Consider the following 22,429-nt stretch of genomic DNA (forward strand, 5'->3'; position numbering starts at 1 on the left):
ATTAAAATAAGTCAATGAATTAAATAAATTCATTTCAAAAGACAATTTTTAAAAAAATCTCATTTATAATTGACTTTTTTAATTATCTTTTATAAAGCTCATGACATATATAATGCATTTTAGATATATAAATGTATTAATTTCTAATTATCAGGGGGGGGGGGAATAAAAAAATACTAGAATATATTTACATACATCACGTTGATTAGCGGTGGCAGAAATTTAATCAGGTCAAATTCTGTAGAACCTCTCCCTCCAACAAAATGTTTGCTGCATATATAAGTGTCTTTATATGACAGTTCTTGTCCATTCGTTTTTGATGCGTTTTGTTTTTTGCTTTTGCCATGTGATTATGGACTTTTCAAATTGATTTTCCTCTGAGTTCAGTATTTTTGTGATTTTACTTTTTTTTACTCTGTCAGTTGTAAAACTCTCTATTCTTCATGCATTACTATACAATTATGGCCCGTTGAAGAGGTGAATATCCAAAATTGTCAACACGAGAAGGTTATTTCATTGAGGGCGCAGCCCAAAGTGAAATAACTTTTGAGGGTTGACAATTTTGGATATTCATCGATTCTAAGGGGCCACAATTGTTTTATTATACAGAACTAACAGTGGAAAGGCCTTTCGAACACTTAGTTACTATATTCTTTGGACTTTTTATAACACACACAAAAATACCTTTGACGGCTTTGTGTTCTAGAATTTCTCAAATGTACAACAAACTTAAGGTAGAATCTTTTTGTAAAATATTGATGGTCCTGAAAAGGACCTTTTTATAAGATACATCATCGGCTGCTGGCACTCTTTTCATGTCCAATGCCTTATTTCCTCTTCTCTCGGTGGGCTTCCAGTCTAACGTGAACGCTGCCATTTTGTTTATTTACGTCTGTGACGTCATTTTCATGGGAGATAACTCAAGTAAAAAACAACAAACTCAAAAGGTTATTCACCGGTGAATAATAGGGTTATTCACCGCTGGTGGAAATTTTTAGGGTTATTCATCCTTCCTTGCAATTGAATGAAAAACAACTGAATTATTCCATGTCACGTGATAACGTTTCACCCAATAGAATTGTTTAAAATATATGTAAGGTATAATAATACATATTGTTCATTTTCTCAATCACTCCATTGCTTTTGGAAATCTTAATTAACAACGTGAATCACTATTACAAGTACCATAGTTGCATCTTTCGTCACAAAATCATCCATAATTAAGGTTTTCAGCTGGTTTTAATATAAACAGTTACTATTTTATACTTCAGAGTTAGTTAAAAAAAATAAGTTATTTTAAGGTTTCTTTAGAATAAATTTGTCTAACTAAGCCAGTTAAGGCGAGATAACTCTTTTAGTAAACATTGATAATTCATGAGCGGTTTATCAGTGAATGTATTACTGCTAAAATATTGCGTTTTTATGATGATTTCAATATACATATAACATGAATAATACAACAAAAGAAGTGACAGGGTCCAAAACAAATCTTGCTGAGGGGATATCATGGAAGAATAACCAAGATTCAAACGTATTAACCAAGAACAATGTCTTTTTAGCTAGTTCACTTAAATGGACCTTTAGGTTGTGGAAAGGGGGGATTTTGATGAGTGTGTATATCACACTCAAGTGGCAAGATTAATGGGTTATGATCGTTTCCCGTAATTGTACGTCGGATCATATTAGGTTTTTACTTTCCTGCGGTACCACAGGAAGTTCTGTTGAGACCATCTCATATCTATCCTGAGTGGCCGGTTCTGAATTGTAACCAGTTCGAGCTTGACTGTTTTATGATACATAGTATGGCCTATGTATTCAGCGTGCATATAGAGTTTTCTGATATAGAAACTGTTAATCTTTACTCCCCTGAAACCAAGGGGTGATGCGAATAAGACCCGACGTAATTGGGGATCATAACCCTCGTTCTCTTTAGGCTGAACCTTGAGGAACTTGAGCATCCATTGCTACCAATGGTGCACAGATTTGTCAGTTAAATCAATCATGTCGGCATTCTGAAATCCTGTCAGACCTCGTCATTCTAAGTGAACTGTGGCCATTATTTTCACATTAGTTATTTGTTTGTTATATTTTTGCCTGAAACTTGATTCTTTGATTAATTCAGAGTTAGTTAAAAAAAAAGTTATTTTAAGGTTTGTTTAGTATACTACTGTAGTGTATGTTCAAAGAGTGTACTAATGCATTTGTTAAAATGAGACTGATTTATCAGTATGTAGACAGGGTAATCAATAAATAGAACAAACCATGCTATTGATGATTAGTCAACATAACACATGTAAAATACATATTATGAAATGAAAATGTACAATTCTTATATTCTATCCAAGGTAGGAAGTCAGATTTTATCCTATTTTCATTTTAATAGAAAGTTTAATTGTTGTAAACTTTTTAAAATCTTTGACATATTTGAGTCTTTTGTTAATTTTTATTGTTTCATTGATAACTTAACTGGTCACATTGATGTTCGTTTCTATTAATTTAATGATTATTTTCACTATTGCTTTTAAACCTACATCATTCGAAGCGTAAAGTATAAATGATGGTCCATAATAAAACTATCGGTTGAATTATAGTTTTGTTGATAAGTGTAAGATTGTGTGTCTTGTAAAATTTGTAAGAATGTATGAATATACTATCACGTGTCTCTAGAGAACAAAGAAATGTACGTAATGCCTCGATGTGGAGCTGTGCTCTAGTAGAAAATACACTGAATTTTTTATATCTTCGTTATAAGAATAGTTTCTAGTAAATTTCTACCGAATTAGACTATTTACCGGATTTGTAATCACATAAGCAACACGACGGGTGCCACATGTGGAGCAGGATCTGCTTACCCTTCCGGAGGACCTGAGATCACCCCTAGTTTTTTTGGGGTTCGTGTTGTTTATTTTTTAGTTTTCTATGTTGTGTCATGTGTACTATTGTTTTTCTGTTTGTCTTTTTCATTTAAAACTTAAAACTTGTGTTAACCGAATTATATGAGGGCAGCTCTTGGACAAGGTTTGTAGAAATATAAACACATGTAGTGCGACATAACCCATCATGTTATATAAACGTTATGAAAATGTATTTATAATTCTTTCGTTCTTTCTCCAGGTAACAAGATCTTGGTAACATTGAATTTCAGTCATTGATTTGTATTGATGTCAATTGGAGATATTTACTGAATTTACACAATTATTGATTCTGAAGTAGGAATAAATACTAGTAGTGAATTGTGCTTTAGTCTAATGTTTAAGATAAAGATGCATAACTCTTGAACAGAAAAGTAGAATATACCTCAACGATTTAAACAGACATGGTTTTGTATTATATTATATGACATACATCATTTAGACATCAAATTGCACGTAGATTTGTTTGTGTTATATTTAAAGGAGTAGTCTAGGACAAAGGTAAACGAAAAATGTCTAAGAGGAAATTAAATGTGTGTGTGTGTGGGACAGACTGCCTCAAGTGGTCATGTTCAATATTCTGGACACTCACTGGAATAATATTCGTTCTTGCTGCAGAACTTACACAAGGGAGTCATTGCGAGGACGAAGGCGAACAATGGCTATTGATTGCTCTTCCTATAGTGTCTGCATGTACAATGCTGATTTCAGGAATAACTATATGTTCAGGAATGGGAGTTTGTTTAAAGTCCCTTTGCTCCGTAATTTGGGCTTTAATTGGAATTGCATGTACCAGTGTGTCGTGTTATTTTATCACTATGCATTGTAAAGACATGGAAGCAGTATTGATTGGACTGGTTGTGACTGGATCCCTTACTATCTGGATAGGTGGATGTGTTATTGGACGTCTAACTACTCAAGGCGGAGGTTATAGGGAAATATAAACGCAAAGTGGTCTTTTTATCTCTTATTTTGTATGAATTGATATTATTAATTTGTCTCCAAGAGACGTTAATTGGAATGGCGTGAACAATGATTAATAATTGCTCTTCCAATTGTGGGTGTATGTACCATGCTGTTTTTGAAGGGAATAAGTACAGGTATATGTGCGGGCCGAAAGTATCTATGAATTTTTGCCGTGTTTCTTTTTTACTAAGTATAACAAAGTCATGGACGCCATATTGATTTGACTCGTTTTAACTAGTTCCGGGACGCTCTGGCTAAGAGGAGTTTTATACTTTATACTGAACAGTATTTTGTGTATAAATACCTGGTATCTAAACTAAAATGTGTTGCTAAAAAAGTGTTTCATTCAGATTTTCTGTTTTAACTCAGCATATGAAACTATGTAATATGAAGAAAAAAAATGTGTTTTACAAAAGAAAATTATGCTTCACAAAAATATTTTTAAATCGTTATAACAAAGTAGGTTAAATAACAACATAGGGCTTATAAGTTTATGAAATTTAACTGAGTATATACACCAAAATGTTTTAAAAAAATTAAAAAAATGAAGATTAGTCTTTGATACTTGAATAAAAATGTTATTTAGCTTTTCAATATTCAAAGTAACATCTTGATAGCAACCTGCATGATCACCATGCCATTGGAATTTGAGGATTAATGTCAATATATTTTGCTTCTGTGCAACAATATACACTTTCATGAACCACAACATTTATAATCTTGAAATATTTTTCTGCCTTATATGCCATGAATGTATCGTTTTGTGGAAAAAAAAGTTATGTTGGTCCAAACAAAAATGTCCCTAAAAATTAATATATTTTAGATTCTAAAAGTCACAGACTGAGTTCTATGTTTTGAAACCAGCTTTTCCGTTATTCTTAATTTTATTATTTGAATTTGAAAAAAAAGTTTAATTTTGATATTAGCTTCAACAAATCTAGGTTATCTGTATTTTCTTAGGTAAATAATTTTTATTTGAAAGTCGTTCCTCGCTTTCAATATTCATACTTGCAGAATATGTATATTATAATTAAATATATTGAGATTTTTTTTTTACTTTTTAATAATGAGTTATGTCGTGCAAGCAAATATATTTTCAAATAATTGATTATCTTTGTTAAAAACCATTGACCTGATAATTTCCTTTAGATTTTTAGAAAATGTACAAGTAGACCAAGGTAAAAATACCAGACAATCTTAAAATAGATTTAAAAAAGAAACAACCGCTCTTCATTTGCATGTTGGCATTGATAATTCAAATGCAAATATATTTGTAAACACGATTTGAAAGGAAACTAGTGATTGGTTAAAAGTCTTCATGTGGCAAAGGACATGTTTTATACAGAAATTGAACAACAAATAAAATTGAGAATGAAAATGAGGAATATGTCAAAGAGACAATAACCGACCAAAGAGTAAGCAACAGCATAAGGCCACCAATGGGTCTATATCGCAACGAGAACATCCCTCACCCGAAAGCGGTCATCAGCTGGCCTATGAATACAATGGTGTGCTGGTTCAGTGAAAATGGACGTCAAACTAAACTCCAAATCATACAAATGAACTAAAATTAAACAGACAATACAAGACTAACAAATGCCGGAGGCTCCTAACTTGGGACAGACGCAAAAATGCGGCGGAGTTAAATACGTTTAATAAGATTTCAACTCTAACCAATGTAAAATAAAGAAACACATATCAAAATAATAAACACAGTAAAACTCAGATTAAAAAGGTCCAGGTACAATGTCAGAATAAATAGCAGATGAAACTAAGCAAAATGACAATGGTACATAAATTAACAAACGACTACTAGCAGTTATTGACATGCCAGCTCCAGACCTAGACCTCAAGTAAATATAATGAAATATTTTGTCTTCATGAAAATCAAGTACAATCCCTCCCGTAAGATGTTAAGTATGATACCACTATAAAATATATGAGGAGAACATAACCCGTATCATGCCAAAATCTGGTTTTTGAATAAATGTGTTTATTTCCAATACCAAGACCAAATAAGTAAATCAATATTAATACCAATAGTTATCAAAGGTATCATGATTATAATTGTGTACGCCAGACGTGCGTTTCGTCTATAGACTCATCAGTGACGCTCATATCAAAATAATGATAAAGCCAAACAAGTACAAAGTTAAAGAGCATTGAGGATCCCAAATTCCAAAAAGTTGTGCCAAATACGGCTAAGGTAATCTATGCCTGGGAAAGGAAAATCCTTAGTTTTTCGAAAAAAACAGGAAATTTATAAAAATGACCCCATTATTGATATTCATGTCAACACCGAAGTGTAGACTACTGGGCTTGGCTAGTGATACCAAAATATGTAAACCTAATAACTTGACAACAGTATCGTAACTATATCCTTTTCGAATAAGTCAATTTGAAGGTTTGGTTTGCTTTGAGGTGAATGCCGAAATTGCTGTGCTTTGTTAAGATTATTACCAGAAAATATTGGATGTTTAATATATGAACGAATCAGATGTCCGAATGCTGAGTAATATTTACAAATGCTGTCATTGTTTCGAATTTAGTTAATGCTTTGCCTAGTTTGTGATATCGAAAACCCTGGTGTAATTATTTTTCAGTAATACAGAGATTGCTTTCGTTGAAATCAAATACGTTGTTACATACATGAGCGAGTCGAACAAGTTGAGATATATAAATGTTCAAGACCATATGAGTATTTGGACCGTTTGCGTAGACTCGTACGGTCCGACCATACGCGTACGGTTCAGCTGACCATACCTGTTTTGGGATCATATGGGTTAAATTTAAACAAACAGTTAACAAAATCTCTATTTTGGTTATATAAATTGTTGTTATTACAATCAGATAGATAAAAAAAAAATAAACGAACAATTGACATTAAATATTTGTTTAATTGGAAATCTGAATCCTATTTTGTTACTCTTGCCCAAGGTGACACTTGCTACCACAAGTAACGTCATATTGTTTTACATTAACATGTTTGTACATGCATGTTCCTTTGCATATGATTTTTTGGTAAAGTTGCTTATTATTCTAAATCAATTGTCCACCACATTATGTTCACTTCCGATTACTTCAATTCCAATGAGCATACTGGGCTGCAATAGTTATCAAAGGTACAAGGATTATAATTTAGTATTAATGAATTATTGACATGCTTAATAAAATAAGCAGATTAAATAATCGTGATTTGTTTTAAAATAGTTAAAATATTATTTTTTTATTACTATTACTATTGAACTTTTTATATTAATTTGATACTAGAACACACCCGCGAAATCGCGGGCATATACAGCTTGTCAACTGTTGTAGGGTGAGTTTTTGTAAAAGATATTATGATTGGAGAATTTCATATAAGGTATCAAAAGCTCTCTCCCTTTTTCCAAGGTCCGTTATGATATTTTCTTGTCTGTTAAATTCAACTATTTTTTGTGTTTCTGACCTTATACAACAATTATTCTTCCCCTTTGCTACAATGCATTTTTTGGTAAAAGTCAAATTAAATTAAAAATTTGCACCGCTTCAAACATGACATAAGTGAAACTGCTTGTAGACAATTATTATTCTAATAAAATGTGCTTCTAGGACAATCCATCAGTGCCTTTCCTTTTGAGAGCCCTATTAACATGCCAATGGTAGGACTTGAATCTCGTATAAATGACTAAGTCTCATTTGAGGGGTGGTCTTAGGGGCCCTGACCTGAAATCCCGGGCTTAAAAACATGAAATCCCGAGGTGCGTATTTTAACGAAATTCATATCCCGACATCCCGAAATTATAAAAAAAATAATCCCGCATCCCGTAAAGATCAATCCCCAAATCTCGAGCTTAAAAACACCCGATCCCGACGTTTCGAATAAGTCCTGCCTCCCTCTAATCTCTACCGTACTTTCATTTTGGACAAATCACTACTTTCACTTTCAACAATAAATTTTTAGGCCCCATTTATGGGAAGTTTTTTTTCTAGTCTGTTCGTCCGTTCGTTCGTTCGTCCGTCCGTCATTCAGTCTGGCTTCTGGTTAAAGTTTTCACTTTCAACAATAAATTCATATGCCCCATTTATGGGAATTATGTTATCTAGTCTGTTCGTCCGTTCGTTCGTCCGTCCATCTGTCCCGCTTCAGGTTAAAGTTTTTGTCGAGGTAGTTTTTGATGAAGTTGAAGTCCAACCAACTCGAAACTTAGTAAATATGTTCCCTATGATATGATCTTTCTAATTTTATTTCCGAATTAGAGATTTTACCCATTTCACGGTCCACTAAACAAAGTAAATTATAGTGCCGATGTGGCATCCGTATACTATGGACACATTTTTGTTTCCACATGTTTTACTTATTTCAATATATGTGCAACTGGTATGACCCCTTAGATAGTAAATATTTCAGAAAAAAGTAGACAGAATACAGAGAGTCTCTATATATTATAGTAGTATAATCGTAGTTTACAGGTTGATAAACGCGAAAACATAATTGTCTCTAAGGAGGTATAATAGTTGTAGTTGCGATCTAAAAACCATGATATGGAGAAACCTCTGATTAGCTTATTTATTTTTCATTTTTGTAATCTATCATACTATTGGTTGTTCTTGTGCATGTTTCTTAAAACCGGAAGTCTTATCTATGACTAAAAGTCAGTCTGATAACGGAAACAATATCCGAACACCTATTTTGTCGTTTTTCTCCCAAAATAACTCAATCTGAATAATCATAAGAATGGATGACAGATGCGACTTTGCATGTTACCTAACGAACACAGAGGCATGATGTAATTAATTTATTGTTGAAGGAAGAGAAGTGACACACAAAATGAGGTCTTCTCGTTTAAAAGGATAGAAGATATAAGTTATGTTGATCTGTTATATACACATGTATCTAATATACTTGACCAATAGGAAACAAAAATCATCTTTTTTGTCAAAAATTTTGGTATTAAACTTCCCGTTACAGATATATATATATATATCAAGATCTAGGAAAGGGCAGTGTACATATATAACTTGCCATTATTAGCTGCTTTGACTATATTCTCTTTTTTAATCCACACTGAAAAAACGTATCTGAATAGATTCTGAATACACAATTGACTTAAATCCAAAGTTTGAAACAACACAATAACTAATGACGACATCTCTTTCTTCGTTTTTGCATGAAGAATATAATTTCATTACTTTATTCATTTTGAAACATAAAACGCATGTAAAGGTATTGACGGAAACTATGAGTGGAAAATATGAGTTGTCCATGCCAACGCAAAAAATCATGATACGCATACCCTGTGTCTTATTCTTCATGTAACAATACATGTTGTTTACCTTTAGCTGTTCTTTCTTTTTGTTTATTTTTGTCAAGTTGATCTTCTGTTTAAAGGGGCCAATAGTTATCAAAAGTACCAGGATTATAATTTAGTACGCCAGACGCGCGTTTCGTCTACATAAGACTCATCAGTGACGCTCATATCAAAATAGTTATAAATCCGAACAAGTACAAAGTTGAAGAGCATTGAGGATTTAAAATTCCAAAAAGTTTTGCCAAATACGGCTAAGGTAATCTATTCCTGGGACAAGAAAATCCTTAGTTTTACGAAAAATTCAAAGTTTTGTATCAGGAAATTTATAAAAATGACCACATTATTGATATTCATGTCAACACCGAAGTGTTGAACATGTAGGATATATTTTAATGTAATAGTTTATTCACAAAAACAAAAATTCATACTTAATGAAAATAAATCTTTGCTTGCTTTTTCTTTTGTTTTATCTTTTTGACGTGTTCAACAATATTTTAAGTAAGATATAAGCCTCTCACAGTCCATTCTGTAAAATATTGAACAGGTCTTCGGCCTGCGGCCTCAGACCTGTTCAATATTTTACAGAATGGACTGTTATCGGCTTATATCCCTTACTGAACATACTGAAGTCGTCTTTATTGAGAGCCAATATATCACCTATATATCTAAAAAAAAAATACATTATTCTTTTAATCAGATGTTGTGTTGATGGATCTTTGCTGATTTTAGTCATAAATTGTAACTCATAACAATACTGAACAGTTCCGCAATAAGTTGTAATCAGTTAGTCCTCATGGGAATTCCGATAACCTGACAATATATGGATTCTCCATAGCGAACAAGAATGTTATCCAGTAAAAAATCAAGGGCAGTCTTAATATCAAAGCAGGTCTAATTGAAATAGTTTTTTTGTTTTTTGTTTTTACTACTAAAAGAGTTTGAACATAAATATTCCCATACCAACTTTTTAAATGCCAATTTAATCTGGTGTTTGATTTTTTTTTCTTAACAAGATTATAAGTACTAAGATACTAAAATTTATGATAAATGTGATGATTTTTCATTTCCTATCGTTAATTATCCGTTTTTAGATGGTGACGTTCCCTTGTCACCATCTTACGGTGTTTATATATCTCAACTTGTACGATTCGCACGTGTATGTAACAATGTTTTAGATTTTAACGAGAGAAATTTATGTATTACTGAAAAATTATTACACCAGGGTTTTCGATATCACAAACTAGTCAAAACATTTACTAAATTTTATCATCGGTATAAAGACATCATTTGTAAATATAGCTCAACATGCAGACTTCTAATACGTTCAGGTATTTCACATCCAATTTTTTATGGAAATATTCTTTATAAAGCAAAAAGGTGTCAGTATTCACCTCAGAAACTTGTAAAACCTTTGAATAGACTCATTAAGAAGGGATATAATTACGATACTGTTGTCAAGTCATTAAAGATTGCATATTTTGGCGTTAATATTGAGTCACTGATAAGGTCTTTGCATCAGAACTAAACACATTTATTCTAAAAACAGTTGTTGGCATGACACGGGTTACGTTCTTCTCATATATGTTATGATGGTATGATACTAAACCCCTAACGGGAAGGATTGTGCCTGATGTTCATATGATGAAATCATAATCTTTCAGTCAGTTTAATTGAAGTCTGGAGCTGGCGTGTCAGTTAATTGCTAGTAGTCTGTTGTTATTTATGTATTATTGTCATTTTGTTTATTTTCTTTGGTTACATCTTCTGACATCAGACTCGGACTTCTCTTGAACTGAATTTTAATGTGCGTATTGTTATGCGTTTACTTTTCTACATTGGTTAAAGGTATAGGGGGAGGGTTGAGATCTCACAAACATGTTTAACCCCGCCGCATTTTTGCACCTGTCCCAAGTCAGGAGCCTCTGGCCTTTGTTAGTCTTGTATTATTTTAATTTTAGTTTCTTGTGTACAATTTGGAAATTAGTATGGCGTTCATTATCACTGGACTAGTATATATTTGTTTAGGGGCCAGCTGAAGGACGACTCCGGGTGCGGGAATTTCTCGCTACATTGAAGACCAGTTGGTGACCCTCTGCTGTTGTTTTTTATTTGGTCGGGTTGTTGTCTCTTTGACACATTCCCCATTTCCATTCTCAATTTTATATGAGGCAAAGCGGTATATGGGGTAGACAAATCAAATCTTTGAACAGATTTGAAATCCCCAGTATATGCATGCAATTTATCAAGTACTTCAAACGAATTTTTTGACACTCCAAAAGCAATTAATTCAACTATTTTCAAAGGCCTTACTAGAACAATTTATTACTAGGTTTTTGATTGTACCAAGTGTAATAGTAAGTAAAATAGATAGTTTAGTAGTGGACCAGTGTCTTGAAGACGAAATAAATCTATATTTGTAAGGAGTTTTTTTTCAGCTTTAGAAGCCAGTATATAGTTGGAACGTTCATTTTTATTGCTTGTAAAGAGGTAGGTAATAGTATATGTTACAGATGTTATTTTCCGAAAATGGAGTCAGTTGGAATGTTGGTGAATTCGTGATTTCCTTTTGTAGAACTTCAATGCAAAATTAACGTCAAACAAAAATGATTCTGTTAGAAGCCTTATCAGCCGGAACAAAAACATATCCCTTTTCTTTATGCTTATGTTTGATACGAGAAATTGGGAAATTGTGGTCGTTGTTAGGAGTAAATTTATCTTTAAAATGTTGAATACGTATATCAACTATGTTCATTACCGAATTAGAAAAAGAATCTAATGATTTCTCGTCTGCTTTTTCTCATTTTTTCATTACCCATTTAAAGCATGGAATGGGCCGTGAATGAAGTTACGACACTCATTCCAATCAGTAATTTACGGGGGGGATATATATAAGTACGTCTGAGTCGGTGACAACTCTACAACAGCTTTATTCATCGGATCGCCATCAATGATGGTGATACATGACTGTGTACATAATCTATATACAACTCGTCTAAACATCAACCCAACAATGTTAGATCTGAAAATTTGCTTTCGCAAATTTTTTTTTCTTCCCTCGCGGAATTCGAACCCATGCTACTGTGATATCATGGCACCAAATCTCCTACACTGCAGCCGTCCCGCTAGACCACATGAGCCCAGGTCTAGACAACACGACCACCTGGGCTCTACACCTTGTTATGGAATACCATATCTGTCCATTCGGGTTACAGAAACACACTTCGTAATTCTAATAAGCTGTTTTTTTAAATTAATTTTAGTTATTCGTTGTTATTCTGTGGTTAACATGTCGAAATATACTTTTATATTAATTTCTTCTGTATTTCTCTGTCTTTAGTGTTCTCGTATTTATTTCAACTGTATTCCCGCTATGATATGTTGTCATTTTAGCAGTATATTTAACATTTCCATAAAGCGTTGAGGCTTGGCTAGCCACAAATTGTCCTACAACACGGAAAACTGATGGCAACTAATCTGAAGAAGATTGTTTTTACACCTTATAATAACAATATCATAAATGTGGAAATATTATTTGATCCTTCGTGTTAAGCTTCAATTATAAAGACTATGCAATGAATAGCGTTACAAAATTGTAACTGTAGTAAAAACGAAAAGAGTTATTGCATAACATGTCTGTCGATGGGAGTGATGTGTCATATGAAACAGTTGAAAATCAGAGAAGTGATAAATGGTTCAAATAGAGAGCAATAAGGATAACAGAATCAAATGCAAAGTATGTGTCCACACTGAAGAAAGAATCGTCGTTGTTGAATAAACTGAAGAAAATCATGTACAAACAGATCCGATCAAAGCAAAAGCAATGACTGGAGCAATCGAACATGAGAATGATTCTTTCAAAAATTATGTATCAATGAAGCAAAACAATCTCCTTTGCTAGAAGGTGCACATCTTGGTTTATGGGTAAATCCGAAATACATGGCTTGTATGTAGTCCTAATGGATGAGGGAGAGATGTTTCTGATAAAGGAGAAGGAGAGTTTTGTTTGATTGAAATAAAATGTCCATTTATACTTGAAAAGAGTATTTGTGATTTGTTGACATTAATTATTGGCATTATAAAATGCATGACGAAAAACTTTGTAGTTTCTTTCTCATTTTTCTTTTTATCTGAAACAATATAAAAATCATAGGAGTATAGATACATGAATGTATTGCACAAGACAATCAATTAAAAACACTATTTGTGAAAAAAACCCACTTGCAGTCTCATCGGACTCGGACAAACGTCATTTTCTAGTTGTATGAGTATGTGTAGGGGCAGAATTAGGTGTATTGTAAACTTCTGCTATTGTACTCAGAGTGTTTTTGTAATCACCGGGTTGACTGTTGATATTGACCAATGAATTTGGCGCCATTACTGTTTGGACATAATTACCGGCTCCAATCTGATTAAATGTATTTCCATCAAAACCAACCATAAAACTTGAATCAAATTGATTAAGGATCTTATTGTTTATATATATCAAATTATTCACTATAATCCGTTACTAATCATTATAAAACTACTATAACTTTATACCTGAGTAAGTTAAAAAGATTAAGTTATTGTAAGATTTGTATAGTATACTTTTGCAGTGTAGTTATGCATGTGGTAAACATGACACTGCTTAATCAGTATGTAAATAAGGTAATATATCAATAGAACAAACTATGCTATTGATGATTAGTCGACAAAACACATGTAAAATACACACCATGAAAATGTATTTAAAATTCTTTCATTCTATCCCAGGTAAGAAGCTTAATTTTATCATGTTTTCATTTTTAAAGAAAGTTGTAATTTCTTGTAAACTTTTTGATATATTTGACATATTTGATTTTTGATATTTGCTGCAGAGCTTACACAAGATAGTCATTGCAAGGACGATAGCAAACAATGGCTAATAATTGCTCTTCCTATAGTAGCTGCATGTACAATGCTGTTCTCAGGAATAAGTATATGTTCAGGAATGGGAGTTTGTTTAAAGTCGCTTTGCTCCGTAATTTGGACTTTAATTGGAATTGCATGTAGCAGTGTGTCCTGTTATTTTATCATTAAACATTGCAAAAATATTGGAAGCAGTATTGATTGGACTGGTTGTGACTGGATCCCTCACAATCTGGATCGGTGGGTGTGTTATTGGACGTTTGATAAAACAAAAAAAAGGTTATGGGAGAATGCATTAATTGTCTATTTATCTCTTGTTTGAATAAAATCATGCTATTAATATCTCTCCATGATTCCTTAATTGGAATTGCGTGAACAATGGTTAATAATTGCTACAAATGATGGGTGCATGTACCACGCTGTTTTCATGAATAGATAGAGGTATATGTGTAGGACTGGAAGCTAGTCTCCGTTATATGTCAATTAGAATTGCGTGCATCATTTTGCTGTGTTTCTTTGTTGCTAAGTATCTCAAAGGCAGAGAAGCCATATTGATTTGAATGGTTGTATCAGGTTTCGGGACACTACTGATAATACACAGTTAACTATTTACTGTCTTTGTATATTTATATCATTTGATATTCAATATTTTAATTTCATATTCCTTATTTCTGAATCATTAGAATCAACTTGAAACTGTACAGTATTTTATGTATAAATTCCTGTTATTAAAATTGATATTTACTGCTTTTTTTCGTTTAATCATTAATGAAAGTGAAATAGTGAAATAATAATTTGCTTTTAGCAGCCAGTCTGTTTCAATTTTGTTAAAATAAGTTAATAAACATTGATGATGAATTATTTACTTGCAAGTGAATAATTCTACCTCTTTGAATCCGTATTCATGTGAACTTCAGTTTAACCCCTTAGCTAGAGATGGATAACGCAATAATTGTCCGTGTAATGTTTTTAAAGGAAAAGAATGTTAATATTTGAAAGTAATACAAAAGGTAAATCATTTGATTGACTGATTCGATACACAAAAAACATTCATATACAGGTAAAAACGTTGATTAACATATATATTTTTAATTTATTGAGTGAAGTTAAACAGACCTAGAAAAAACAATTGCACTTTTTTCTTATCTATTTATATTTATATTTATGTTTATATCGCTTATACAACAATCGGAGGTCGTCAGAGGTCAACTTGATCGTTAATTAGATGGCGTCTAGGCTATGATACACACGAACGGCAGCTACTAATAAAGGAGCCTAAGTCCTGTACATTTATTGTTATGTTAATTTAGAATTTTTATAGTTTGGATAAATGTTTTCCATTGTTATAAATCAAATTAGAAAAAATTGAGTCAAATCGGTGAACATGAATTTGATAGCCAGTGCTCCTTTAAAAAATGTTTTAGTCGGATTTTCTGTTTTAACTAAGCATATGAAACTATATAATACCAAAAGAACTTTGTATTTTTGACAAAACAAAATAATGTTTTAACACAATTAGAAGGGTTAAATGAAGGTCAACATAGTCAATATTGGGTCTACAAGTATATGAAATTCAACTGAGTCAATATAAAAAACAAATACTCGAAGAAAACAAATGAAGAATATCCTTGGATACTGACAAATATTCGAATACAAATGGTATTTAACTTTTCATTGAACGTTAACTAATGTTTTTTAGTTAACATTAACGTTAACGTTACGTTCATCTTGTTCATAGTTAAATCTCAATTTGATAAATGTTAACAGATTTTGCTTTTATACACGTTCATGAACAACAGTATATAAAATATTTACATATTTTTCTAACTAGCATGTCATGAATGTATCGTTTTATGAGAAAAGAGTACCTTTGCATCTTAATATAGATTAAAAAATGAAACCAACGCTCTCAAGTTGCATGTTGGTATTGATTATTCAAGTGAAAATATATCTGTAAAAACCTTTTTAAAGGAAACTAGAGACTTGTTTAATCTCTACACGCGGCAAAGGACATTTACCCCTAACAAGACGCATCGGTATGGAACGTCATACCCAGTCAGCAGACTAACAGTGAGCCAACGTTGGCAAATGGTCGGCCCGTTGGTCGACCGTTGGTGTTGGCTTCACAACATTGGCCCAACGTTGGCAAATTGTAGGTCCGTTGGTCGCAAGTTTATGTTGGCTGCACAACATTAGCCCAACGTTGGCAAATTGTCGGTCCAATTCGCAAGTTTATGTTGGCTGCACAACATTGGCCCAACGTTGGCAAATTGTCGGTAAATTGGTCGCACGTTGGTGTCGGCTGCACAATATTGGCCCAACGTTGGTCTGTTGTTGTAAATTCATATTATTATCTCATGTTGGTTATAAATAATCGGGCAAACGTTGGCATTATATGTTAGTAGCAACATAGAGCCGATATGAAATTTTGTTAATAGAATTGATTATATAATATTTTACGCTTTATTTCTCTTGGGAGGCGGATAATTTCGATTGCAGCAGGCTTTATGAAAAGTTAATGTTATACCGAAAGTGTTTATCAACTGAAATTACATTTACAACTCTTTGTTGGGCCCAACGTTGCGTGATCATATATTATACTCTATATATAAGTCAGGTAAAATTTATACTGGAATATCATTACTGTATTGCCTGGTTTAATAAAAATAAAAATTTATTGCAATCATTATTTATAATAACTTTATTCATTAAACTTTGTGAAACATAATAATAGCAATTATATGCAGAGTGATATTTGATTCACCCAGTCTGTTAATCAAGCCCATTCTGATAAGGTTGACCATATGTTCGACAAATTTCAAAGATAGTTGCTATGGTAATTAAGTTTATAGGAAATCTGAATGTAATGGGATGGTCACTTTTGTGATTATTTCCTGTTGTGTATTTGTGAGAAAGCAGTGATACGAAGAAAACAAAAAGAGAAAATCATGTCATCTGAGATTCAAAGAGAAAGATAGTAACATGTAAGTTGTAACTTTAAAAAATCTGATATATATATACGATTCAGAATGACAAATACAATATGATTTTTTAATCTGAGGGATGTTGTTAAAAATCAAAACATATATTAATTTCTATCATTTTATAATGCTGATCTTGCAGTTTATACGTTTCGGGCGAAATATTTTCTAGATTTTAAATCATTTCAATCCTATTAATAATCATGAAATATTTGCCACTGAACATTAGTATCTTCAAACAAATGGTAAATTATATAAATCTATAACCACAACATGTATGATCATTACTGAAGTTAAAAAGGTTTAACAAGGTTAAGTGTCTCACGGTTAAGGGCATAGCTACTAATAAAAATAGTAAATTTTTCTGGAAACTGCTCAGAGGTCCGAAAGAAAGTGTTAACCCCAGTCGAATTATCGATCCCAACAATAAGGACGATTTTTTCGAGGACGATGCGGACATAAGTGAGTGTCTAAAAACTCATTTTAGCAAAATCGGAAAAGACACAACTACTAAACCCGATTTCAAAAACCATGTCACAAACCTGTTATCTGAAATTGAGAGCAACCGTGGCCGTGGCGAAAATTTGCTTTCAGTCACTTTTTCGAGTGACTCTATTTCAGATGTACTGCGTTGGATTCAACTAGGAAAAGCACCCGGCTTCGATGAAATTCCGAACGAGTTTTTGAAATATGGTGGTGATACGATGGTTAAGACTTTGTGTGATCTGTTTACCTTCATATCTGATCACGAACAGATACCGGTGGAATGGCAGAGGGGGATTATAAAACCTCTCCATAAATCCGGTTCTGTTTACGACTTAGATAATTACAGAGGTATCACTTTGTCATCAAATGTATATAAACTTTTTTCGAAGACTTTGGAAATATATATCGTGAACTTCCTCGAACAACACAAAGTACTTGGGGAAAACCAGGGCGCTTTTCGAAAGGATCGACGCATTGAAGATCAAATATTTGCTTTACAAGGTATTTGTGCTTTGTCACGCTCTTCTAAAAGACCCCTATACTTAGCCTTTTTGGATTTATCAAAGGCGTTTGATAGGGTATGGCGCGATGGGCTTTTTGTTAAATTATGGCAAAGTGGGATACAAGGGAAGGTATGGCGTCTAGTTAAGAATATTTATAGTCATGTAGAAAATAAGGTACTATTTGGTGACATTGAATCTACCTGGTTTGAACAGGAATATGGTGTCAAACAGGGCTGTGTATTATCACCCACTTTATTTTCTGTGCTCATGAATGACTTGGTTGATATGCTTAATGAAAGCGGTGTAGGTTTTGATCTTTCGCAACAACTTATAAATTGTCTCCTATTTGCAGATGACGTTGTACTTGTTGCCAAATCGCCAGAAGACTTACAGACGTTACTTCGGATTTCACACGATTTTGCAACTAAATGGAACTTGAAATTTAATCATAAGAAATCTAAAGTTCTAGTGGTTGGGAAGCGGTTAAGTCCGGAACGAGTCTGGTCTCTTGGTGATGTAAATATCGAGGAAGTGAACGAATATAAATACCTCGGTTACTACATAAATAGATCACTAAAGTCAAATTTCCATGTAAATAACTATTTGAAAGATAAGATGGATAATATGCTGAACTATTTGTTACGTGTCCTCGGTGAGCATGGAAATTTTAACCGTGTTAAATTTGGAGACGCCCTTTGGAACTCGGTGCTCCGGCCTTCTTTAACACACGCATGCGCCGTCTGGATGCCACTTTCAGCTACAAATATATCGATCATCGACAGTTGGCAATGCCGCGCAGCTAAGATCATTATGAACACTAAAATGAATATTCCCCGTTCCGCTCTCCTTCTCGAGCTTGGATGGGAACCCGTATCTGCATTTATCACCCGCCAAAAAGTTGCGTACTTTAAAAGGATTAATAACCTACCAGACGATAGACTGTGCAAGCAAGTCTTTAGTGAAATGGTTCAATTAAACGAAAGTGTCTGGAAATATGTTCAAGAGATGAACACCTACACGGAAAGTATTGGGTCTAATAAATTTAACTGTCAATATGGTAGGGAAAGTTTAATTATTGATGTTACTACTAAAAGTAGCCTTGATTTGTATCAGCACTGCTATATTAAGACAGGTAGCCAGCTATACTTAGAGGACATAAGCGATTTTAATTCATCCCGTCTTAAACTGCTCGCAAGAACAAATTATTTGCCATTAAAGCAGTTTCTTTTTAGAATGCATATGTCCGAGGACAACCTATGTCCCATTTGTGATTCAGGGGAGTCAGAAGATTTAGAACATTTTCTGCTCGGGTGTACATCTCTTGAACAAACCAGGTCTAAATTTTTCACCTTATTTGCCTCTTTTAATGATAGAAATGTAAGTTTTCTGGAACTGTCGCCACGTGCACAAGTATTATTTTTAGTTGGCGATATTGGTTATGCTTTTAACGATGAAATTGGTTCATTTTATGATGTTTATGGAAGAATGTATCTCTTAGAATTATTTAGATTACGTCAAACTATGGTTGAACCAAAATAAACCTTTGAGTTAACTTACTCGTATGTACTATTATATACTGATTGATCTTAGTTTTTATGCTTTATACATGCTGCATGGTCATATTTGTCTATGAGTGTTTTAATTACATGTATATTTTAACATTCTATAAATTGTTGGTTTTTTTTTATTATGATTATGTATTTTAGAAATCTCTATTTTTGTCTTATTAATGTGCCATGTATGTTATTGTTTCAAAGACATTCTATAATGAAACCATTAACTAAAATGTATATAATTGTAAATAATATAGTATAGACGCACCATCACTTCTACCCTGATGACTGGTGCCCCCGATGTAAAGGGGTAGTTTTCTAAATAAAATATATATATATATATATAATGGAATAAAATTGTCTTAAGATGTGTCTTATTCCGTAATGTTTCAAAAATGTGGTATAATGATTTCTCTCAACTGATTTCTACTTCATTAAAATATGAATGAATTTGTTAGTTTTATTGTATTTCTAAATCGCATGCAAATAGATACGATATATTTGTGAAACCTGATCATATACACACTTGAATGTGTAACAGTGTTTTTATATATCAAATATATAACTGTTCATTAATACACATCTAAATTATTCTTAATATATCATGTATATTACGAATATATAAAGTATGATACCGAATTCTGAAATAATAGTAATAAGGGTTTGTTATACCCACAAATCCGTCTAATACTAATGAATTTCTGACCATTAGACAAATAACCAATATAAAAAAATGGTTATTTAAGATTTTATTTTGTATTAAATAGTGTTTAAACTATTTAGAATATACATTAATTTATATTACATATCTAGAAGGGAGATTACGCACGCATGCATTAGACAAATACGCAATTCAAGTTTACTTATAACTTTATTACAGAGTCGGTTAGAAAAAAAACATAGCTGTAAAGAGTCTTCGGATAAGGAGATAGATGATGCAGCTAAAGATTGGCGGCGCTTAAGCCTTGACAGAGAAGGTGGCAAGAAACAGAGAAGGGAAAAAAAGAATAACATATATAAATAATAATGACATTGTTGAAGTTCAAATTGAGGAGGACACTACTCGTCGTGACGACCAATGATATCAAATTTAGAATAAATAAAGTTTCATCTTCTGAATTATTTAATTTTCATTCTGGATCTGGAACCAATACAACTAAAAAAAAACTATTTGTATGATCGCCTAACCATAAGCCATACGTCATTTGTTCTGTTAAAGAAATAAATTAAATTGATATGAAAAAAGAAGATGTGGTATGATTGCTAATGAGACAACTCTTTACAAGACACAAAATGACACAGAGTTTAATTGGTCGATCCATCAAACATTGCCAAAGAAATATCTTAGCGTCACACAATAAATAAAATTAAAGAGGCAAAGTTCATGAAAAAAACAAGGACAGTAACAACAATGGGTAATACAAAAATACAGAATTGCTACCTTAACCTTTGGCAGTTTGGAACACAAAAAAAGATCAAAATGCGCTCCGGAGTATTTATCATATACAGCTCCTCATGCAGCATCCATTGTAATTTAGTTGAAACAATAGACCAACGTATTGCCAACATAAAAATGAGAAATACCTACCTTGGACCAACATAGTGCCAACATAAGAAAAGATATATCTACGTTGGTCCAACGTTGTGCCAACATGGATTTCGTTTTTCATACAATGGGCCAACGTTGGCTCTATGTATTGCATATTACCGTACAACGTTGGGCCAACATGAAGCCATCATGTTGGGCCAACGTAGGCCCACTTTGCACTTATACGTTGGGCCAACGTTAAAATACAATGATGGGCCAATGCAATGATATACGTTGTGCCAATGTTGGGCCAACATACTCATGTTGTCTGGGTAGACATCTTTTGTGTTAGATATTATGCCATTAATGATACTTTGTCATTATATGTTGATACTTTGTCTTTATATGCTGATACTTTGTCGTGATGATACTGATCATTATATGCTGATACTTTGTCATAATGATTATGATACTTTGTCATCATGACAATTGTTATTATATGCTGATACCGTATCAGTATATGATGATACTTGATTTTAGCGAGAAAAATTTATGTATTTAATCTGAAAAATTATTACACCAGGGTTTTCGATATCAGAAACTAGTCAAAACATTTACTAAATATTATCATCAGTACAAGGACATCATTCGTAAATATAAACCAACATGCAGACATCTTATACGTTCATGTATTTCACATCCAATCAATTATGGTAATATCCTTTACAAAGCACAAAAATTTCAGTATTTACCTCAAAAGCTAACAAAACCTTTAAACGAACTTATTAAGAAGGGATATAGTCACGATACTGTTGTCAGGTCATTAAAGATTGCATATTTTGGCTTTAATATTAATTCACTTATTGGGTCTTTGCATCAGAATTGAACACATTTAATTTAAAACAAGTTGTTGGCATGACACGGATTATGTTCTTCTCATATATTTTGCGTATTGTAGTGCGTTTGTTTTTTCTATATTGGCTAGAGGAATAGGCAGATGGTTGAGATCTCAAACAACATATTTAAACCTGTTGCATTTTTGGCCTTTGTTAGTCTTGTATAATTTTTTAATCTTAGTCTTGTATAATTCGGAGTTTAGTATGACGTCCATTTTCACTGAACTAGTATACATATTTGTTGATGGGCCAGCTGATGGACGCCTCCGGGTGCGGGAATTTCTCGCTACATTGAAGACCCATTGGTGGCCTTCGGCTGTTGTCTGCTCTATGGTCGGGGTTGTTGCCGCTTTGAAACATTCCCCATTTCCATTCTCAATTTTATAGACCATCGTTTTCTCTGATGATTAATGGTACGTTTTTAAG

General features: G+C 32.8%; 1 long non-coding RNA gene across 1 annotated transcript; it reads left to right on the top strand.

Moving 5' to 3' along the window:
* Positions 1 to 2,241: 2,241 nt before the first annotated feature.
* On the top strand, positions 2,242 to 4,927 carry LOC139485507 (uncharacterized). The gene is made up of 2 exons (XR_011655338.1): positions 2,242 to 2,345; positions 3,115 to 4,927. It is a non-coding gene; the product is annotated as an uncharacterized lncRNA (long non-coding RNA).
* The last annotated feature ends 17,502 nt before the right edge of the window (positions 4,928 to 22,429 follow it).

The sequence above is a fragment of the Mytilus edulis genome, chromosome 8 (genome assembly GCF_963676685.1).
Source record: "Mytilus edulis chromosome 8, xbMytEdul2.2, whole genome shotgun sequence".
Lineage (NCBI taxonomy): Eukaryota > Metazoa > Mollusca > Bivalvia > Mytilida > Mytilidae > Mytilus > Mytilus edulis.